Source organism: Alternaria ventricosa, assembly GCF_023758065.1.
Source record: "Alternaria ventricosa strain BMP 2768 chromosome Unknown scaffold_42, whole genome shotgun sequence".
Taxonomy (NCBI): Eukaryota; Fungi; Ascomycota; class Dothideomycetes; order Pleosporales; family Pleosporaceae; genus Alternaria; species Alternaria ventricosa.
Window position 1 is genome coordinate 13,280 of NW_026055722.1, and position 6,448 is coordinate 19,727.

At 28.5% G+C, this 6,448-nt stretch overlaps 1 non-coding gene across 1 annotated transcript; it reads right to left on the bottom strand.

Annotated features, from left to right (window-relative positions):
- Positions 1–2,341: 2,341 nt before the first annotated feature.
- Positions 2,342–2,414, bottom strand: J4E93_011006. The gene has a single exon. It is a non-coding gene; the product is annotated as a tRNA-Val (tRNA).
- Between the last annotated feature and the right edge of the window lie 4,034 nt (positions 2,415–6,448).

Consider the following 6,448-nt stretch of genomic DNA (forward strand, 5'->3'; position numbering starts at 1 on the left):
AACTATAACTTTTAGTAATGGTAATCTAACTCCATGAACAATTAAGAATGTTTTTCACCCATGATCTCTATGTGTAACTAACGACTCAACCATATCCTCTTTAAAAAATTTTTTATATTGCATTATTCTATAAAGGTGTGTACCATTCTCTATTCTATACCCCTCCGATACACGCCTTCTATTTCTTATAATTCTAATAATATAAATCTTTTCCGTATCTAAGAAAATAGCCCCAAAATTACGACGTATAACATTATTATAAAATGCTTTATCTAAATAATTTCTATTAACAACAATAGAGGTAGTATGAACAACATTACGTTCTTTCTGAGATGAAAGTGTAATCCCACTCAAATCAATTATTGTTGAGCATTTCTTTTAACTAAAGAATACAAGAAATTCCTATCATTCTTTCATTTCTCTATCTGAGTTTTCTCAGATGAAGTATATATATCTTCCATGAATTTTATACTTTTTTCTTTAGCAGCAAACTCCACTGTATCCAAAAAATTTTTTTAACCTATCTAGTAATTTTTCTGTATTCATTTTTTTAAAATTTTTAGTAGAACAAAAGGGAAAAGTGAAAGAACGCCCTTAACCGTTTTAACCTTTCACTGGAGATATTAGGAATCGAACCTACAAATATATCTACACTGTTAATAATATTACACCTAGATCTCCTTTTATTTATCTTGCCATTGTTGGTTGCTTTAGTTTTTTTTTGTATAAAAAAAAAGAAACTAAAAAAGGTAAACAAAAGAAAAAAAATAAGCAGCAGGGTAGAAAAGAACATGTATATGTTTTTTTCAACCCATGCGGGAATATACAAAAATATAACTAATATAGGTGTAGGTTTATATGATATACACAATACTAAGTAAATATATTGCTCTAAAATGTGAAAAATCTACAGTTAGCATTAATGACTGCTAACTCAACCCTTTAACCCAAAAGTTCCATTTCTTGTCTTAGAATTAATAAGGGTATATTGTGTATTGGATTTAACGTAACCTCTTAGCATAGTAGATGGTTTATTATTAAATGAGGAACGTATGTTTTTTAAGCTACCTGCATATCTATACTTAAATACAGCTCTCATAGCTGTTAAACGTCTTGTTAATCTACCTGATGCTTCAAATCTTACACCACTTACTACTTGTTGTTTTATGGTATTTATAATATTGTTTTTGTTCATTGCTTCAATATTATCATCAAATGTTATAAGTGTGTGTAAATCAGGTATTCTTACCATTTGTAAAATAGCTTTTCTTAAAACTCTTACTGCTTTATTTTTCCTATCTCTTAATTTTAAAGCTACTGCTGATGAAAATACGTCACTATTTAAATGTATAGATCTTAACTCAACTAAGTTAATTTCTACCTTTTTGTTGTATAATTTTTCAATTAAACTAATTAAACCTAAATTTCTTAAGTTTAGATTTAAGCTATTGAATTTAGATTTATTAAAATTAAGTAATTTTAATGAATTAAAGAATATTTTTTGTAATCTAACTAATTTTTTTAAAAGTATAATGTTATAAGTAGGTATATTACTTAACGTATGGTATTTTCTTCTTAAATCTACTAGGAAGTATCTTATTAAGTTGTTATTTGTTTTAAAGAAAGCCATATTTCATTTTCTAAATATGAAAAAGTTATTTTTTAATAAAGCAGGTATTCTGTTTTCATGGTTTGGTACAAATACTCTTTCTCCATCAACAATTAGTTTTCTATATTTTACAAGTACAAGAATTTTTAATATAAACCACTCAATAGATGATTTTTGTTTATTATATATATATAATGTTATAAAAAGTTTTGTGTTAGTATGTTTTAGCTCAGCTCTACTTGCATATATTTTGTTTGCTGAATAACGAATCTTGTTATCACGTCTACGTTTAAAAAGAATTTTTATTTTATCTTGTAGCATATTACAATAACTTCTAAGTAATTTATTTACTACAGCATCGTAACTTATTAAAGATTTAATGTAAGATTTATTGTAAGAGTATACACTACTAAATCATTCTTTACTAGAAGACGTATAAAAAATAATGTTATTATATTCATCTCTTTCAGAATTACTTTGTATTTTTGGATTTTTTTCTATAATATAGTTAGTACTTAATGGTTTATCATTAAAACTATTTTGTTTATTTTTGAATATGTTTACCATAGAATATTGTTATGAATTATTGGTATAAATTAGGGCAAAACAATGAAAGTTATAAGTTTAATTAATATTGTACATCCTTACTACATTTCTATAAATTTTTATGTTTATTATCGTTAAATTTAACCATTTTCCCTTTAAGATAGGTGTGTAATTATGAAAAATAAGTTGGAAATAAGTGATTCGAACACTTAACCTGCCGCGTGTAAAACGGATGCTCTACCAATTGAGCTAATTTCCTTTTTTTATGGGGGGCTTTAAGCAAAAGTTTATTTTACTCTTCTCCCCCCCCTTAATTGCTGTATAAAATTTAGACTGCAATTAACCAGTTACTTCATAAGATGTATATACTGGGATTTGTTATACTATAATAGATAAAAAAATTACTATAAATAACAAATTTTACCTTTTTCATAACAAGTATATGGTGATCTAATCGTTATTTTACTATTATGAACAACATGTATCTACAACTGCTTGCATACTTTCCACAAGGTTTGTCCCGCTTGCTTCTAATAATCCTTTAGCCGTTTCTTTAATGGCATTGATATCATTAGTTGTTTGTTGTGAAATACCCGGTTGATTTAATTCTGCATCTGCTAATCTATCTATATTTCTTTTATAGTCACAACTCAATTTAATTTCATTCTGTACTATTTCACCTACAACATGAACTTTATTCTCCGCTTGAACTAACAACTCCCTACCACTAGGTAAACCACGAACATGATCGTGAAAATCCCTAGTCTCATCTCTTAGTGGTTGAGAACTTTGTAAAATAACAGTGCTTTTCATAGTAGAATTACTATTTTGAGACAATGCTAGTGATAAAGATATAAGTAGTGCTAAAATAATAATAGTATTATTAATATAGGAGTTAAATAAAAGATAAAAGATTAACCCTATCATGATATACAATGCATAAGATGTTATAACTCCAGTGTTTAATCTAGAAATATTATTACTTATATTCAATAGCCCTTTCTCTAACCCATAAGGACCTAAATACTCTACGGATCCTTTATCTATTACTTTCGTAGTTTGCCCACCAAGTTTTAGTACAATACCTGTAATGTATCTGTTGTAAAATAGTTCTATTAAGAAACGTTGATTAAAGAAACTAAATATGTTGTAACCTACTCTAGATAATTTAAAGTAAATTAGTATAGTAGATAAGTATTCAGACAACACTATAGCGATTACACTTAATGAAATAGTAAATATTAAAGGTAATAACTTAAATAGAGTTGGTACTCCAAATTCAGTATCTAACATTATTTCATGAGAAGGATGTATAAATAAAGCATTATCTGAAAAGAATCCTGAACCTAACCCTATAAACATGTCTTTTGTTATAAACCCAAAGAATATTGAGAATACAGCTAAAATCATTAACATGGCGATCAGATTTATCATACAAATATGTAGGTAATAGTGATAAAAACTAAAAAACTAACTATAGAAGAAAATACTAATTATTAAAAAGTAAGTCTATCTTAGGTAACTCTATCTTAGTTAATTCTTTTAGTATTCATACCACTTTTTATTAATTCAATTTTAGCCAACCCTTTGTCAGTTAAGTGCTCTTTTTCTTTGATTAATGATCCTATTTTGGAAAAATCAGATAAATCTAAGGCTTTAACCCCTTGTATAGGATACTTTAAGAAAAATGGTATAATTTTTTGTTCTATATCAGAAAACTTCGTAACTGTATAGTTACCTTCGTTTCTGGTAGAGCTAGGGTAATATTTACCACAATCTAAGAACTCGCAAAATAATTTTAATAAAGCAGCATCTCTCGAATGTTGAGTTACGGAAAACATTAAGATAACTTGTTTTCCAACTTTTGTCTTAGAATTTATAAGATTAACAAAGAAATTACCTTCAGCGCTAACAAACCCTTACAATCAATTCGGGTTAATTGTTTTTTTATTAGGGTTTAAAGGTCTAGCTACTATATTTAACCTAGTCCCCTGTGGGGCCTTACCCTGCTGTGGGACAAGACCGTAAGCGCTAGGGAAAGCAATCTCTAATTCCTCTGATAAACCTAAATTCATTGTAGCTTTTATGCTAACAATATCTATTAAACCCTCTAAGGTCAAATGTCTTTTACATTTAACTAATTCAAAAGCAGCCTTAAATAATTGAAAATCCGACCATTTATGTGTAATTAAAGGAAAATTATTAAAATGGTCTACAATTACTTGTAGATCTTTTATAGATGAAACTCTAAATTGAACCGCATCTTTACCGTGTGAGGAAATACTACCTATACCCATAAAGAATGCTTGAATAGATTCTAATAAATACCGGTCTTTTTTATGTAATTTTATACCAAATTGCAAGTTTACAATTCAACCAGTATTCATCTTAGAAGATTTATTAAGACTAATTGAAAAATAGCTCTCTCCATTTACTTTTTTATTTACATATATGAAATATATGTAAAAAAAAAGTTAGAGAAACCTGTAACAAAATAGGGGTGTAGAGTCGGCTTCTGGCTTGAAATAGAAGAAATACCTCTTGTTAAACTTCTACTAAAACTTGTAGAGATATTTGCTAAGAAGGGATTCTGATTTGATAGTATCTTTCGACACCCATTAGAGTATACCTTAAACACAAAAGAATTTCTCTTGTATCAACTACCGTCTACTCGTTGCTCTTTTACAGATAGAGAGCTATCTGACTTAGATCCGCGATTGTCCATTTCTTTTTCAATCATCTTCTGACTTGTCACCATCTCTGAGTAATTAGTTCAGCCACCTATATCCTTTCGGATATTGCTTGGTACCAGAAGCTTTAGGACGTCCCCGGAGTTTGATAGTTTTACCCACGCAAACGATTTCCCAAATCATCCAGCAGGTAAGCTCATAAAGATATCACCTTCATGTGCTTGTTTATAGTTTATTAAAGGTCCATTAGGATTCGTTAAGAATGTTAAATACAACACTTTTACAGAGTATAATGTAGTAAACATTGCTCCTATAGTAGCTATTATATAAACAACAGTACCAGAGAAATAATATTGACCATAAGCAGATTCAAGTATAAAATCTTTTGAATAGAATCCTGTCATGAAAGGGAAGGCTACTAAGCTTAAAGAAGCTATAAGCATTACAGAATAAGTAAGTGGTAAAAATGGTCTTAACCCACCATATCTTCTAAAATCTTGATTGTCAGCTACAGCATGGATAACTGCACCAGCTCCCAAGAATAATAGTGCTTTATAGACTTTTAATAAATCTTTACCCTTACTTTTTTTTTGATATATCATATATATCAAAAAAAAAAGTTAGAAGTAGCACCATCACTTTTTTCGATGATACGTGTCCGCCTAATTTTTTCTAGTAATTTCGAATATTCGAAATTACGTCGAAAAAATAAGGGCTAAGATTTAGGGTTATCAGGTAAATTAGCAAGCTGTTCTCTATTGAGTTGAAATGTTGCACCTTGTTTAATTACAGCTCCTGGAAAATGATCAATAAAGATGCCTTCATTTATGTACTTGATACCATCCTTTGTAACAGTATTATTATTTCTATTTCGTCTTACTGTTCCCCGATCACCAGCTTGAGAATTATTGGAAAAATATTTAGCCAATCCTGTAAAGGTATCAACTGCAAAAAATCCCGAAGCTTTTTTCGTCAACCCGGGTAGATACTCAGGATGTTTACAAAAATAAAAATTACCTAACTCAGTGCTAATTCCACCTGGTTTAACCAAATTAAAATATCTTCCTATTCTATTATCAAGAAAATTTCTTTGCTGGTTTAGAGATAGGTTTTCCAAATCGGCTACGCCTGAATTTGGGTTCAAGTTCATTCATAATTCACGTTGATTTTTATAAATACCAAAAACTTCAAGGGTTTCTATATTTATAACATAAATTTTTCCTGGCTTTAGATCATATAAGGATTTATCTTTTAATTCAACTAAAGAATATTTATCTTTCGGTTTTAATTGAGAATGAATTTGTTCACATCTAAAAGGTACACCTTTTTCTTTTAAATATATAACAATATTTTCCCCTTTATCGTTTGTTATAGTTATACCCTTGTGTCAATTCATATTATTTCTAACGGCACCTACAGATATCTTTAATTGATCTGCTAATGAATTATAAGAATTAGATTCTGCTAGTAAAATAGTAGCTTTTTTGTCCAATAAAGCTTGATATACATGAATTTGATCTAAACTTAATGATAATTCACTAGCTTCAAAAGAAAAATTATAAAAAATAATATCTTTTAATTTTTGTTCATCTTTAATGTTAAA